The 15114-nt window shown below is 50.5% G+C and overlaps 1 protein-coding gene across 1 annotated transcript in view; it reads left to right on the top strand.

The window, feature by feature from the left end:
• Positions 1-15061: 15061 nt before the first annotated feature.
• Positions 15062-15114, top strand: part of Mgmt (O-6-methylguanine-DNA methyltransferase) — a 232796-nt gene continuing 232743 nt past the window's right edge. The window contains exon 1 of the mRNA XM_048791391.1: positions 15062-15084. The gene's annotated coding sequence lies outside the window, so the exon portion shown is untranslated. The remainder of the gene's footprint in view (positions 15085-15114) is intronic.

A 15114-nucleotide genomic window follows, 5' to 3' on the forward strand; every position in this document is an offset into this window, starting at 1 on the left:
GCAGTGTAAGGGGGGGGGGTCCTTACTGGGTCTCTGGCAGCTCTGCCCTGCATATGCAAACCCGGGGAAACACATTGTTGACTGTTGCAAACCCCGGCTCCTGGGCGACCAAGTGCATTGCTTAAAATGTCCATCTCCTTCATGGGTCCTCTTCAACCACAGCTGGAGCAAGAAGATAAGGAAGAGAGCAGACACTCTTGGGAAGTGGTGCCTCAGTGCACAGCAAAGGGTTCCAGGAGTTCACACATGTCTCTGTGCTCCCTGCCCAGGAGTGCATCTGTCTCCAGATCCACTGGTGGCACAGGGAGGCCCTGTAGACCTCAGCACGGAGGATGCTGTGGGGCAGAAGATGTGGAGGTGCTCTTGGGCTGGGGATGGTGTCAGACTGGAAACCCAGTGTTTGGGGGGTCCTGCCCTTCCTGTGTCTGCCTTGCAGTGTTCTTAGGTCCTGCATGTTCTTGCCTAAGAGGTGTGTGCATGGGTGTGCATAGGCACAGGCATGGAGTGGGACCCTCCAGGGAAGGAGCCCCTGAAGTGCCCCTTTGGGCTAAGGTCCTAGGGCAACTCTTTCCACTCCCTGGATGGGGAAGCTGTGCGTGAGATAGTCGGGGGTGCGGTGGGAGGTGTGGAAATGGGAACATCGGGAACTGGGGCTGGCCATGCAGAGGAACTTGACTATGGAGAGCAGTCTGGGTTCTGAGAGAGAAACTTGATGTAAATACAGACCTAGGAACCACTCGTATACAGGTGTTCTGAAACACACAGCGGCTGGCAGACCACTGAGGGATGAGCGTAGATGCAGAGGAGAGTCCTGGATGCTGGGGCACAAAATGCAGGAGACACAGATGACACTCAGCAGGATGGCTACCAGCAAAAAAGAAGAAAAGAACAAGTGTTGGCAAGGCCGTGGAGCAGCTGGAGTCCCGGTGCACTGCTGGTGAGAATGCAGTGGCCCTGGGACACAGCAAGAGGGCTTCTCCTATGCAAAGAGCCACCACATACCACACGGTTTAGCACCTCCACCTCTGGGTGCAGACCCCCAAATAATCAAAAGCAGGGACTCAGATATGTGCACGTCCCTGTTCCCAGCAGCATTATTCTCAGGAGTTTACTGGGAGAAGCCTCCCCAGAGTCCCTTAGTGAAGAAATGGACAAGCCAAACGTGGTCCATCCACACCATGGAGTACTTACTAGACAACCTCAGAAAAGAAGGGAAATCTGACACATGCTACAACACGGATGAGCCTTACATCAGCCGACAGCAAAAAGACAGGTGCTTAAAGAGAAAACAAAACACGCACGCCACGACCACCTGCACGAGGTCCCCAGGGTGGTCAAACACAGAGACAGAAGGTGCAGCTGCCAGGGGCCCCGGGAGAGGCAATGAGCACTTGGCCTCTCACAGGCCCAGTTTCTGTTTTCTACAATGAGAAAGTTCTAGAGATTGAGGAGGGTGGCTGTACAACAGTATGGGTGGACACTTAAGCTGCACACTTAAAAATGGTGACAATGGCAAGTTCTACGTTATGTATATCTGACCAGAGTGGCAGGTAAGGCAAAGGACCCTGCACAGGGCTGAGGCCCGCAGCTCCCCGTGCAGATCAGCATCTGGAGGCCTGTGGCACGTGGGGTGCCCTTCCTGCCATTCTGAGCATGGCGTCCCCTCCCTTCCTCTCTTCCCTTAGGCTGCTTCCCATCTGGGGCTTGGTCACTGTCCCTTGTGCCACGACTCCCTCCTCTGTCAGCAAGCCACTCCCCACGCTCCCCACTTGTCTCTGCCGTTGTGCACAGGTCACTTGCCTCTCCTGTGCCTCTCCTGTGCCTCTCCTGTGCCTCTGGGCACTCAGCTCCTCCTTCACAGGCAAACGACAGGTGACTTCTCCAAGTGGATGTGGTGAGCAATCGGGGAGGCAGATGGAGAACCTGGAGACAGCTCCCTTCTCACTCCTGCATCTGCTGTCAGCAGAGGGAGGGGGAGCGGGGAAGGACAGGGGGAAGGGGACCAAGAGTGTGGCCAGCAGATGTGGGGCACTCCCTCAGAGATGAGCAGCAGCCGGGGAGTGGTTTGAGGAGGCCGGGGCTCCACCCTGCTCAGGATCTGAAGGGCTGCTCTCGCTTCATGACATGGACACAAGGAGTTGAATGCAGCCTTGGTTCGCTTCAGGGAGTGTCAGTCAAAGTACGTGCACCACGTCTAGGCCATGGGGGTGTCTTGGAGACATGGAGCCTGAGCTGGGACCCCGCACAGGGACTGGGTAGTGTGCTGAGGTACAGAGGGTGGCAGCTGAGCTACTGCAGTCAGCACATTTACTACACAGCCCTTCCCACCAGCACGCATGGTAGACTTCTGGGTCTACTTGATTGGGCCACGGGATGTCCTGATATTTGCCTAAACAGTATTCTGGGTGAGACCTGAAGGTGTTCCTGAAGGTGAGGTTGGATTCTGCAGAGTCTCACTGCCCTAACGTGGGCCAACCCCTGATCTGCCGAAGCCTGAGGGGAATGTGTGGGCTGAGCAACAAGGGATGCTCTCTCTCCGGCTGCTGTCACACTGCGTTGTGGTCTTCCCTGCCTTTGGGCTTGGACTCAGGATAGAACTGCACCATTGGCGGTCCTGCTGCTCAGGCCCGAGGACAGGGACTGGAACTCACATCATCACTTTCCTGCATCTCCAGCTGCCAACGGCAGTGCTGAGGCTTCTCAAACTCCATGGCTGTATAAGCCAGCTGCTCACAACAGGCTGCATACCATCCGCACGTGTGTGCATGTGCTGTGCTCCATTTCCTGTAACAGAACAGAGTCCTACTGGGTCTTTGCAGAACCCATCTCACAGGCGGCAGACACGGTGGGGGTTTGGTGTTACTGTGGTTCAGTTCTCTGGTTATCATAATGTATGGCATTTTGATTGAGAAGCAGTGGATGCCCTCAGTGACCGTGTCCCAGTGCACCTCCAGCGGAAGAGCGGCCTGTACCCTCGTCCCTCTCAGTGCTTTGCGGACCTCCGCTGCCCGGGGACTTTCATCCACATGGTCAAGGTGGTGTCAGGCTGGCAAAGCAAAATCTTTGCTATTTGACTTTCAACTGTGAAATTTTGCAGTAATATTATGAGTTGCTCCCCTCAACAACTGCCTGGCTTACAAACTCCTGGGAAGGTGAGAATGATTTAGAGTTTGTGGGGGGGCTGTAGGTTAATCACGAGAGAACCGGCTGCTGTGAAGGCCGGGGGCATTGACAGATGGTGTTCCCGTCTCCCTTTCTGATTTCCCTTATTTTCAGCCTGACATTTTTTAAAATAGATTTGCCTTGAGTTTTTGCACATTTATAAAATCCATTTGAAAACTTGGCTTTTGGAGAATGGAACTGATTTTATGGTGGGGAATGATGGTCTGTAGATTTTTTAAAACAAAAACAGAAAAACCAGCAGAGATTGCTAATTCCACACTTAGAGAGAGAGCCCCGGTCCTCAGGTCCTCTTGCTCACAAGCCTGTCCAGTTTAAAAAGAATTAGAGGAAGTCAACATGCAGGCGCGAGGGCTGGGAAGCAACTGCTGGTCGGACATCATGGCAGATCGGAAGGAGACTCTTCCAAGAGCTTCTTTTTCCTTGATCATGAGGTTGCCTCGGTTCACAGCAGAGGCCAGTTTCAATGTGACCTCCCATGCATGGTAGAACTGCTGTCTTCAGATGGAATCCTGATTTTCCAAAAAATTAAAAAAGAAAAAACAAATTAGTAAGAAACGTAATTACTGTATCTTTTCAACTTCAATGTATACTTCGTATATTTGAAAAAATAAAAGCTTTTTTGAAAAAGAAATTTAATGTGCACAAAATACTTCTCTTTCTGTTTCTTTCAACCACTTAACATGTAGAGCCACTCTCAGGGTGGGGACCTTGCATTAGCAGTGCCAGGCTGGACTCTGCTGACGGTGGGGTTCAGCGGTGCCCTCCTCGGGCGTCCAGCTATTTGGACCTGTGAGCTTATATCTCCCTGGGTGTTTTGGCTGCTTTAAACTGTTTTATTTCCTGTTTGGTGCCAGTACATACTTAAATAAACACTTCCTTGGTTAGGAATCGACACTGGTCTTGCATGGTTTCCACTTCTAACAATTCCACTGCAGGGATGCTAAAGGGATCCAAGAACAGAGAGGGCAATCTTGCATTGTAGGAAAAGAAAAGCCGTCTATAAATAGTACTCCTTCTCTGAAGCCTCTGCACTGGAGGTTTGTCTTGCCTGTTGGAAGGAGGTGGATATTGTACCCTCTGCTGTGCTTTGGAGAACCCACCCTGTCCCGGGTCAGGTAGACTGTGACCAGCCTTTGCCACCAGAACCCTGGACTTACCTCCCAGTCCCTCCCTGGCTCGAGAACCTGCACTGGCCCACTACCAGCCACCGCATCGAGTCACAGCACCTCTCCTGGTAGACTCAGTAACTTGGTCCTCTCTGCTCCACCTTGACTCCCGCTCCTCTGGGGAGCCCTTCCCCAGCACCCAGCCTATGCAGTTCCAGTCTCAGCTCTGTGTCAGTGCCAGCTCTGAGTCATCTCATGGGTTCTTTCATATATCTGCTGTCTGCCCATAAAGTGTCTACTTAGCACCTCGTGTGTCCAGTGCTGTTCTTGGGGCTGAGGACCCAGAGGTGAATGCAGTGCAGCCTGGACCTTCAGAGGACGCAGCCCTATTCCCATGGCCTGTGCGTGGACAGGGACACACTGTCAGTACCAGGGCTGTCCAGTGTTTGGCTGGACCCTGAGACTTGGGTTTTGGCCTGTCCAGCCCTCCCAGCCTGCAGAGGAGGCCAGGGCGGGCTGGGGAGGGCTGGGCTTCACTGGGTGAGGTTTCATCAAACATACCTGGGGCACAACCTTGGGCAGGTGAAGTCAGGTCTGGAGAAGTGAGGGGCTCCCAAAGGTATCAGGGAAGAGCTGGGCTGGCTGAAGGAACATCCTGGTGCTGGGATCGGAGAGGGGGTCAGACCTGGACCTCTCGTCAGCTTATTTAGGAAGAAACCACAGCTGCTATCAGACCAGGAGCAAATGGGGCTCATGCAGACTTTGTTTTCAGTGCTGTTAACTGGGAATATGACCATCCTGAAGTTCATTCTTCTAGTGATCGGTTAATCATTAATCGATCATTACTACTCTTCATTGCCACTTGGAATGTGACCCCTAGAGATGCACACATCACTAACACCAGCACCACTCTTCCTAAGGATAGGGTCTCGATGCAGAAATAAGTACGTGACACTGAGGACCTGCCAAGCAGGGGTAGGGGTGCACTTTGTGCCAGGGTCTGGAGCAGAGTCGGTGTTGGGGATGGAGCTCAAGGCCCTGGCCCTCCAGAGAAGGGCAGGTGCAACAAGATTCCAGACAGGCCGCTGAACACCCCACCCTGACTGGAGGTCAGGAGACAGGGGGACGCTGGCTGTGAAGTTTTGGTAGGAAACGCTGGTGACAGTTGTGAAAGCAGCTTGAACAACAGTAAAGAACTACAGGCGGGCTGAGAGAGTCCACTAGGAGCACCAGTGATGTCATCCTGTCCCCAGAAGCCTACCTGGAGCCTTGCTGCTGGTGTGGGTTGCCACAGCAGGCATTTCCAGGCCCGTCACCTCACTGAGGTGACCCTTCCTGGGAACCGGGTTCTTCCCATTTCAGACAACACCACCGCAGCTTGGTGTGGGTCCTTCAGAGGCTGCAGAGCTGGGCGGTGCCCATGCTCAGCCTCGGGGTCCCCTCTAGGGCTGGCCCGGGGGTACAATGCTGCCAAGTGAAACAGACCCGGGCATGGACCGAAAGGCTCTCCTTGGCTCCCGAACAGACACGAGCTGAAGCCTGCGGTGGGAGGCTGGCCCAGAGGAAGCGCCAGTCCATTGGTTCCTGTCACTCAGCACAGAATTCAGGGACAGCCCGGCCGCTGCAGCTGTGGTCCCTGGTTGGGAAGCAGGGGAGCTGCACTCCAGAGAAGTGCTATTCTGCTGTTCGTTAAAGAAACTTAAAAAACCTATCACCAGAAACAATTTGGATTTAGGTATTCAAAAAAATGTCACTGCCTAAGGATTGTTTCACTTTAGAATAAAATAAAAAGTAGATGCACGAACATTTTATGAAAGAGTGATCATTAAGCCGTAACAGCTTATAGGCAAGTTATTTTCACGATTGTGTTATTAAAAGTTCAGGAATAAATTTTAAAAAAAATATTTAAAATGAACTTCCAAGCCTTCAGTTTTCAAAATGAGACTTAAAAATTTTATGTTGGCAAATGTGTACTTGGAGCACTTATGAGACTGGCTTGATTTCTGGGGATGTCATTGAGAAGCACCTCATATGTGACACTGAGCCCAGCCCCTCTGGGGCTGAGGGTCCCTCATCCTTCTCTGCCTCCCTGCCCTCTTGCCTTTGTGCTGGTTTTTCATCAAACCCAGAAGTATTTCCGTCTCCCTCCCAGAGCCTGCTCTCTCTGTGCATCCTGATGTCAATTCAGGCTCCTGAAGACCTCACTGAGCACTGGGCTTTGTTTTTCTCACTAGTACTGGCACTGGAGAACCATGAGTGGTACCAGCTCACTGGCATCAGTTTTGAAATACTTTCTGAGCCTGAGAATTCTGGAGGTAGAACTATAGAAGTGTACTCATGGCCTCTCGCAGTGAGACACTGGGCAGAACAGGCCTTTTGATCAATGCTTTCTGGTGGCTGTCTTTAAGGCACTAATTTTTCAAGCTTAGAGAGAGAGAGAGAAAGAGAGAGAGAAAGGGAGAGAGAGATAGCTTCAGTTTTTCAGGCAACTAATGACCCAAAAGGAGGAAAAGAGATGATTTAATAATTATATCTGTGCACCTATTAAACCATGTGTTTCTCGTTCTGGTGGAAAGTCATCCTCCCACCCCTGTTAGTAGTAGAGGTATTTTCTTTTGGAAGATTAGACTATTTTCGAATTCTACTTAATATACTAAATTGAATGCCACACTCTGAAATCCATTTCAACTTTTATGGACATCCATGCCTCCTCCAGGGGCTTCTTTAGGCATTTGGTTTATTGGGGAAGAGTCATTTATTCCCTGCAACGATGCCCACGGTGCTGGCACATTATAGCAAAGAAAATAAGCCACAAAATTCAAGTTCTTATTGCAGAATAGTATCAACTTACATGATTTTCCTAAAATAATGGAAAATGTTAGAATATGACATCTTAGGGAAGAATAGAGGTTCTTGCATATCTAATCAAAATGTTATCATCCCAGAAACATATTCATAATATGACCTTTGTCCATTGCTTCAGAGTGGAGAGAATCCTCTTCAACAGGAGAAAGTCTCAGCTGGAGCATCTCGGGCAGGAAGAAATGCATGGAAAATAAACTGCCATTCCAACTGGAGCCTCTGTTTCAGGTCTGCACAGGGGAGGGCATGGGGACCCTCCTGACATTGTCTTAAATTATCTAAGTTGAACTCCTTTTGGATTTTTGAACAGTTAAAAAAAAAAAAAACTTCCATCAACAGTTTAGTAAGCTGCAGCATGCCTAATTCCTTGGCTTTGAATCCTGAGCTGAGGACAGCACAAGAAAGCCACGCAGCCATCTGGGAGGTGAGTTTCCACGCTGTCCACACAGAGGGAAATGAAAGTTCTGCCGCCGGCTCCCCCATCCCGGCTGCACCTGCTCTGCGCATGCTCCTGACTGCTGCGTATCTGGGAAGCACCCGGTTTCAGAAGCGTCCGGCCCCATCTGCAGGGAAGTTTAAAGCGTGGTATAAACTCTCAGTGCTCATGAGCCTTCGGGGCAACACACAAAACCCGTTTCTGACCACGGAAGACGCAGGTTTGAACCAAATCCCAATAGCTTCATCCCCAGGTTGATGGGAATCTGAAAATCTTTTTGTGGCTGAGAAGGCTGGGGGAGGCTGACTCCTTCCTCCCCAAATGTCACCCGTTCCCCGTATCGGCTCTCCCTGGTGCTCACAACCAGGGGGCTTTGGTGTAGAATGTGGATGAAGCAACAAATGATCAGGAAAAATGAGGTGGAAAAAAATTTCAGATAGCAGAACTGAGAGGAAATGAAAAGTGAGGATTTGAAAAATGCAATTTAATACAGGTTTAACCATTAAAATGATTGTGCATCTCCGAAAGAGCAGAGATAAAGTGGATGGAATATGTTCAGCCTGATTCACAAACGGCAGAGCACACAAAGTCTAAACTGACCCTTTGCATGCTATGTCCAGAGAGTCTATTTATCTGGGAACCCACTGTCCTGTGCAGGTAGCCCATGGGCTCTCCAGCATGGGGTGATCAGAAAACCTACAAGATTCATGATTCCAAAATCACCTTTAAATTCGTATTTAAATTATTTCCAATTTATTTTTATCACACAAGCCTGAGGACATGCCAAAGTGAATAGTCAGTTACTATTTCTAGCTTGTTAATATCAAGTTACATATTTCCAATCATTGACATTCTCAAATGCTACAAATGAAAATCAGATTTGCAAAGTGGAAGACATTGGGGAAACCGTATCTACTATTCTCTTCTCAGACGAAGAAAGACAAGGTTTTAATCAGCAGTCAACTCTGTAGTCTTTGGAGTTGGTTTAAACTAAGTCAGCAACTCTGATTCTTTTATTTGAAGAACAAATAGCAGGATAAAATTCCTAAGCCTTAGACATACACCATCATAACTTGCCACCAAAAGATTTTTAAGTTCTTCAATTCAAATATGCTAACAGTCCTCCCTCCTTCTCTCTCTCTCTCTCTCTCTCTCTCTCTCTCATCCCTCCCTTCCTTGCTTTGTACTCTTTTTCTTCCCTTCCTCTCCCTAATCCTCTGTCCTCTGGAATTGAGAATGTTCTTAGGAATACGATGCTTGGGGGCCTCTGACTCTGTATGTCCTGCTCTCCCACTGCACGGGAGAACAGCCTTGGACACGTCACTGACTGCTTCAATCCTCACTCTCCTCACCTAGAAGATGAGCATAATGACATTCACCTCATAAGGTTGTGAGTTGCTGAAAGGGCCACGTTGTGATCACACTGGCACAGTGCCTGGCCCAGCACCTGGCTCAAGGTTCTTGGCTATATACTACAAAATCCCAGCTACACTTGTATATTCAAACAAGAGTGTTTATTGCCACAGAGAAATGAGACGCCAGGCTTGCCGCCTTCAGGTCGGACTGTATCCAGGGGCTCCCTCATACTGTCTGGATTCCTTTTATCTCTATTTCTGTGGGACTCCTCTTCCTACAAAGGTGGTCACTCACAGGGCTGGGGGCAAGCTCAGTGGTAGAGCTCAGTGATAGAGCATGCACTTACCATGGGCAAGGCCTGGCCTCCATCTGAGAGCCACACAGCCGTGCCTGGTGCTCCAGCAGGGGAACGCATCTCTTTGCAATGGCAAAGTCCACTTGAGCAAGAGCTCTGAAGGGCCCACTGCCACAGGGGGGAGATTGCCACCTGCACAAGACAGTAGACCTGGGAAGGAAGAGCCCCAGGTGTCCTCTGAGGCTCAGTACACATCAGTTGTTATTGTGCCTACTAGTCTAAGAGGCAGTACATTGGGGGTGTAAATGAGTCTAAAACTTACCGCTGTGTGATCTTGGCAAGTTACTCAACTGTTCTGTTTCCTCATTTATAAAACTGTGATAATGACATTATCATTCATGTGGCTGTTGTGAGGATTCAAAAAGACCATGGGCATAAAGCACCCTGCCCAGAGCATGCCACTTAATAAGCCATCAATAATTCCCAACTATTATTAATTTCCACGAGTCCTATCTAGTTCCTTAGTAACTTAATGAATCTCCAATAAATGTGCTAATTAAGATTAATCCCTATGACAAAGAGCAGAGGCACAGATTTGGCGACACTGCTTGGCCTTGAGGAGTGTATGTGGCCTCGCTGGGAGAGCATCCTGGGCTGGTGCCAGCTTGTCTAACTGTCTGGTTTCATGAAAAGGGTCCCCTTGTCAACAGACTGTGGGAGGCCTGGCTGCAGAGTCGCGGCCTCCAGGGCACTCATTTATGGGCCAGAGGCCACTTCTGCTGCCTAGGGACAGACAGGGCTGCAGGGGGCAGTGACCCCACCCCCTGCAGTCGCCCCTGCACCCTATGCACACGCAGCTGGTGGGGGAGCAGGAGTGAAGAGTAGATGGGGTGAGAGGCCGAGGGGCAAGCACAGTGCCCAGGTCTGTAGACAGGGAGGGCACAAGCTGGCGCCCTGCCTCCTGTAGCTCCTGCCCTTGCCACCCTCATCAGACCTGGTCTCCTGGCCACACCAGGTGCACGTGTCTGGCTGGGTGGACCTCAGGTCCCGGGTCACGCTGTCAGTCCAGTTTGTCACTGTCATATATGATAAGCCAATCAGAGCCTTTCTCTGGTGGGTTTTTGTTTGTTTGCTTGCTTTTCCACTGGGAGCTGGGAGGGAGCACTGGCTTCAGCCCTGGGACATGGAGCTGGAAGGATATACACCGGGGTCATGGGTGGAGAATCAGCTTGGAGGTAGAAAAGCAACAACCCAACAGAGGGCCAGAGAGAAGGAGCCCAGCTTCTGCTGTTGGGGCCTCCTTCCTTGGCCTCCTTGAGCTGCACTGTACTTCCTAATCATAGCCTGAGGGCTGGGTCTATTCCCCTGCAGGAGAAAGAGCCCACCTGGCCCACCTACACTGGCCCTCCCCAGGAGCCACCCCACACCGGCTTCCCAATCCCATAGCCTAACCCGGTGGAGTCCAAGTCCAGGAGCAGGATTCCTTTCAGTCCCTGATGGGTGGGCTCCTGGACCACGGAGGGCTTTCCTGTCTACTGGCTGCTCCTCAGACAGACCAAGGGGCCATGCCTGGACCTCGCCTTCCTGGCTCCCGAGATGGAAACTGGTGCCTCTCTCAGGGATCACAGGACGGTCCCGTCCCCAATGCCAGCTCTGATCAGGTGGTTGTTACCTTTCAGGTTCACTTTCATCACTTTATACCAGTGGCCCAACACACAGGGCCAGACTGGGGACCCTGCTATTGGTGTGGGGGTGGGGGTGGGGACAACCACTTTCAAGTTCCTGTTTTGCAGCAGCCGGACATTTGGCAGGGCTATTTTCCATCCTAATTCTCATTTGTGGTTTACCAGTCAGAAGTAAATGGTGGCAGATCACAATCTCAGCATCAAAATCCCCAGGTCTCCTGCTTTAATTTCCAAGTCACAAAATAACAGGCGCTTCTGGCTCATCCCAGAAGGCGGGGGCGGGAGACCCACTTCCTCCTGGCGCCCAGGTGCACACCCCCCAGCAGTTCACACCACTTAAAAGATTCTTCCCAAACTGCCAACAATGTGTTACAAACAAAGCCCTTCCCGAAAATGGATCAAAAACACTTTGTAATGAGTGTAGGAGCCACTTTCCAAAGAACCAACATCTGACAAAATGCCCAGTCCTGAGGGCTTGACACTCAATAGCCAACATGGGCGGGGCTGGGAGGATGCCCCCAAATGTGCTCACTTACAGAAGCGGCTCTCCAAGCTGCCTTGTCCAAATATTTACACCCGAAGAGCTGGCTGTTGTTGACTTGTTCACATGTGGCATAAACATTCTTGGACCTTCAGTTCTCTTCTTTGGAAGGAAGAATTACATACAGTTTGGGATGATCTTTGTCCAACCATTACTGGGCAAATGGATCCAAATTCCAAAAAAAAAAAAAACCAAAACCAAAACCAACAGTGGTCCTGAACCTCTCCTGGTGTTGGTGTTCTCCCCCTTGGGGGCTTTTCCCTACAGCATCGCTCCAACCCCAGCGGTACCCTGGCCTCTCTGTGTGTCTGCTGTGTGCAGGGGGCAGCCACTGCACAGGGCCAGGCACACCAGGGAAGGGGAAGGGAAGGGCTTGTTGAAGGAGTGGAGCACCCACTGTCGCCAGCGCATCTGGAGGGGCCCAGAGCTCCACAGAAGCATGGAGAAGCAAAGCCTCTCCCTTTCCAGGCCCCGGGCAACCGAGAGCTGTTGCCACAGGCCCACTAAATGTCCCTCCAGCCCAGGCACCGCCCAGGCCTCCCAAAGTCCTAGGAAACATCTTCCTAAAGAATCTTTGGACTGCCTTAGGCAGTCCCCTGTCCTCGACCCAAGAGGAATCTGAAGGGCTTCCAGACCTCAGTAGAAGTTCCCAGAGGCTCCTGGGGAAGGACTTTCTGCCTCTGTGTAGGGTCAGGAGAGCCAGGGAGTCCCTCTGCGCCCAGCCCTGCTGAGAGCCAGCGTGGGACAGGAGTGCCAGCAGAGGCTGCCGGTGCCCACCCTTCCCCACTTCCTTGCTTCTCCAGAACCTCCTGGCGCCAGGCCTCACGCAGGCTTGAGGCGCTGACTCTGGCCTTTGGCTCCAGCCTGCACAGGAACACTGGGGCCGAGAAAATCGATTGTGTTAATCGGGAAGCTCTCCACTGGAGATGCTGTCCTAAAAGCAAACCATATGTAAAACATTTAAAGTGGGAGCTCGGTGATATGTTTCTTTGTTACACGACCACCTCAAGCTTGTCCGGAGTTCAGGGCTTACAAACCACATAAGGTTTTATGTGATCGTTATAAAATCCCTTCATTTCCCCAAGGTAGGGCAGTAAGGATTAAGTTTGACTACTGAAGACAGCTTTGTTGTAAATGGTCTCTAATGTCACAAAGTAGCTAGGAAAGAGAGGCTTATTAAACAAATTTCTTGGGTTGCAAATCATTAGAAGCAATCACGTGTCATGTCCATTTGCTTAACCCCAAAGCCATCCGTTCGGAGTTTTAAAGAAACTACGCAAATTAACACTGTTCCCTGCGCCCATAAAAAGCTGGCAGATCTTTAAGAAAATCCAGGAAGCACTTTTGAGAAGTCAGACTGAAATTGAGCTACCTTCTGTGGGTTTCCCACCTGGTTTGTAAAATGTCGTTCCTGGGAATCTGTACCCAGAGAAGAAAGGAACACAATTCCTTAATACCAAGATGGGAAACCCGGAGGGCAAAGGGCTCTCGCCCATCCAGTCTGTCATGTCATCCTACAGAGAAGTCAGGGGTGAATGGCTCAGTGAGGGGCGGGGTGGGAACACAGCTCCAACCTCTTGATCTGCCCTGTGTTCCTTCCTGTACCTTGCACCAAGCCATGCCCCTGCTCGGAGCAGCCCTGTGTTCCAGAGAGGTAGGTGAGGACAAGAGTGTCATGGGACAGGGTAAGAGGCCCAGGGAGCTCTCAATGAAAATGATTTGGGTTTTTGAAATTATCCCAAAGAAGAGAAGAACTTGCAGCAGCAGATTCCGGGATACAAGTCTTAGTTCTGGTCACTGCAGAGCCTGAGGCCACTTTTTAGAATCCTGTGTTTAGAAGAGCCAGTCTTGTTCAGGGGTGGTGACCTTCTTCCTCTTGCCTCTCTTGGCTCCTGATGCTGGAGCCACACAGTTCTCCTCTCTTCCCCGCAAGGGTGACAGTCCTCTGGTGGGGCCAGGTCCATGCACCTGCCTTGGTGGTGGACACTTCTCTCTCTTGCCTACCCCTCCGGATTCTCCAAAATTCACCTAAAGGGCCTGGGATCACTGTTTCTTCCTGGGTGGGTAATCAGACGTGAGCACCAATTAGCCCATTTTTGTAAAAGCATAGGAATTCATATTAATACACCACTCACATTTTTAAATAACTTTATTTATTTTTATGTGGTGCTGAGGATCAAACCCAGCACCTCACACATGCTAGGCAAGCGCTCTACTGCTGAGCCCCAACCCCAGCCCCACCATTCACATTTTTTAAGAGTAAGAATCACATATTAGTTGTTAACTACTTCAGAGCATACTTGTTAGGCTCCTGGTAGGTACTCTGGCTCAATCTTGGAATTAGTCCCCTTTTCAATTCTTTTAGGAGTCCCGTTCTAATGGATTATGGTAATAACAGGTTACAAGAGGCCAGGTATATGGTAATTATCATTCAGTTTGATGTTTTGTTACCCCTATATGTAAGCATGGTCTATATATGCACAGGGTAGATCCTTTTAGAACTCCTTTATAGAAGACAGAAGTAGAATTGAGGAAGTTGGATGAATTTTCTAAAATCCACAGAGAGCCAACAGAAAAGACCAGAGTCAGGCGACCCGTTTCATCTCTCCTGCCACTTGAGCTTAAACACTTATGGCTGACTGGGATAGTGTCGAGAACTCTGTATTTAGGCTCAGTGGAGACATAGGTGCCTTGGTTTGATTATCTTTGTGTACCCAGGGCCTCATTCATTTTCCACCAGTAACAAGCATGTCCCAGAGAAGGCATGGCCAGAGTGGAGATCCTCAGAGGATGGATGATGCCACCTGTGTACATCCCTGGGGCTCATCATAAACGAACCCAGCTGAGGTTCTCCTCTAAATACTTTTACCAACGACGTTAATGTGTCAGATCCTGCAAGTCACAAGATCAGGATATGAGGATTGGCCAAATTCCTACAGGGGAGTTTACACTGGGAAGGCAAGAGATCTTGTTCCACTAACTATGTAAACAAATGCACCCCAGGAGGCCTGTAGCATGGTGCTTAGAATATGTGGTGTACCTGAGACAGAAACTGCCAATGGGTGGGCCCCCTGAAGTTCCAGGGATGATCCTGCTCCCTGGGTTTGTTATGCTCGCCCAGCTACATACCATGGCATCTGGACTCATCTTCTGGGGTGGCCATAACAAAATATCACAAATTGTTAGAGCACCTTAAAATCATGGAAACTTATTGTCTTACAGTTCTGGCTGCTAGAAGTATGGACCAGGGTGTGGCAAGCGGGGATCTCTGCAGGATCTAGGGAAGAAGCCGTCTGGCCCTCTTCCAGCCCTAATGGCTCCAGGTGCCCTGGCTCGGGACATATCCTCCAAGTTTCAGTTTCCAGGTCACCTTTTGCCTACGAGGACATCAGTCCTACTGGCTTAGGGTCCCACTACTTCATGACCTCATTTGCACTTGTTACCTCGGTAACAGCCCCACCTCCAAACAAGGTCACATTCTGAGACAAGAGGTCAGCATTCCACCGTGGCTTTCCACTCACAGCATGTGTGCAGCACGCGCACCTGGCGCCTGGCTCACGGAAGAGCACCTGCGCAGTCCTGTTGCCTGGGCTTAGGCCTGTTTCCCGGGCGACCGCCAGGTGAGCCGCGCTCTCAGGTGCAGTCCTGGA

This window comes from Marmota marmota, unplaced genomic scaffold (assembly GCF_001458135.2).
Source record: "Marmota marmota marmota unplaced genomic scaffold, marMar, whole genome shotgun sequence".
Taxonomy (NCBI): Eukaryota; Metazoa; Chordata; class Mammalia; order Rodentia; family Sciuridae; genus Marmota; species Marmota marmota.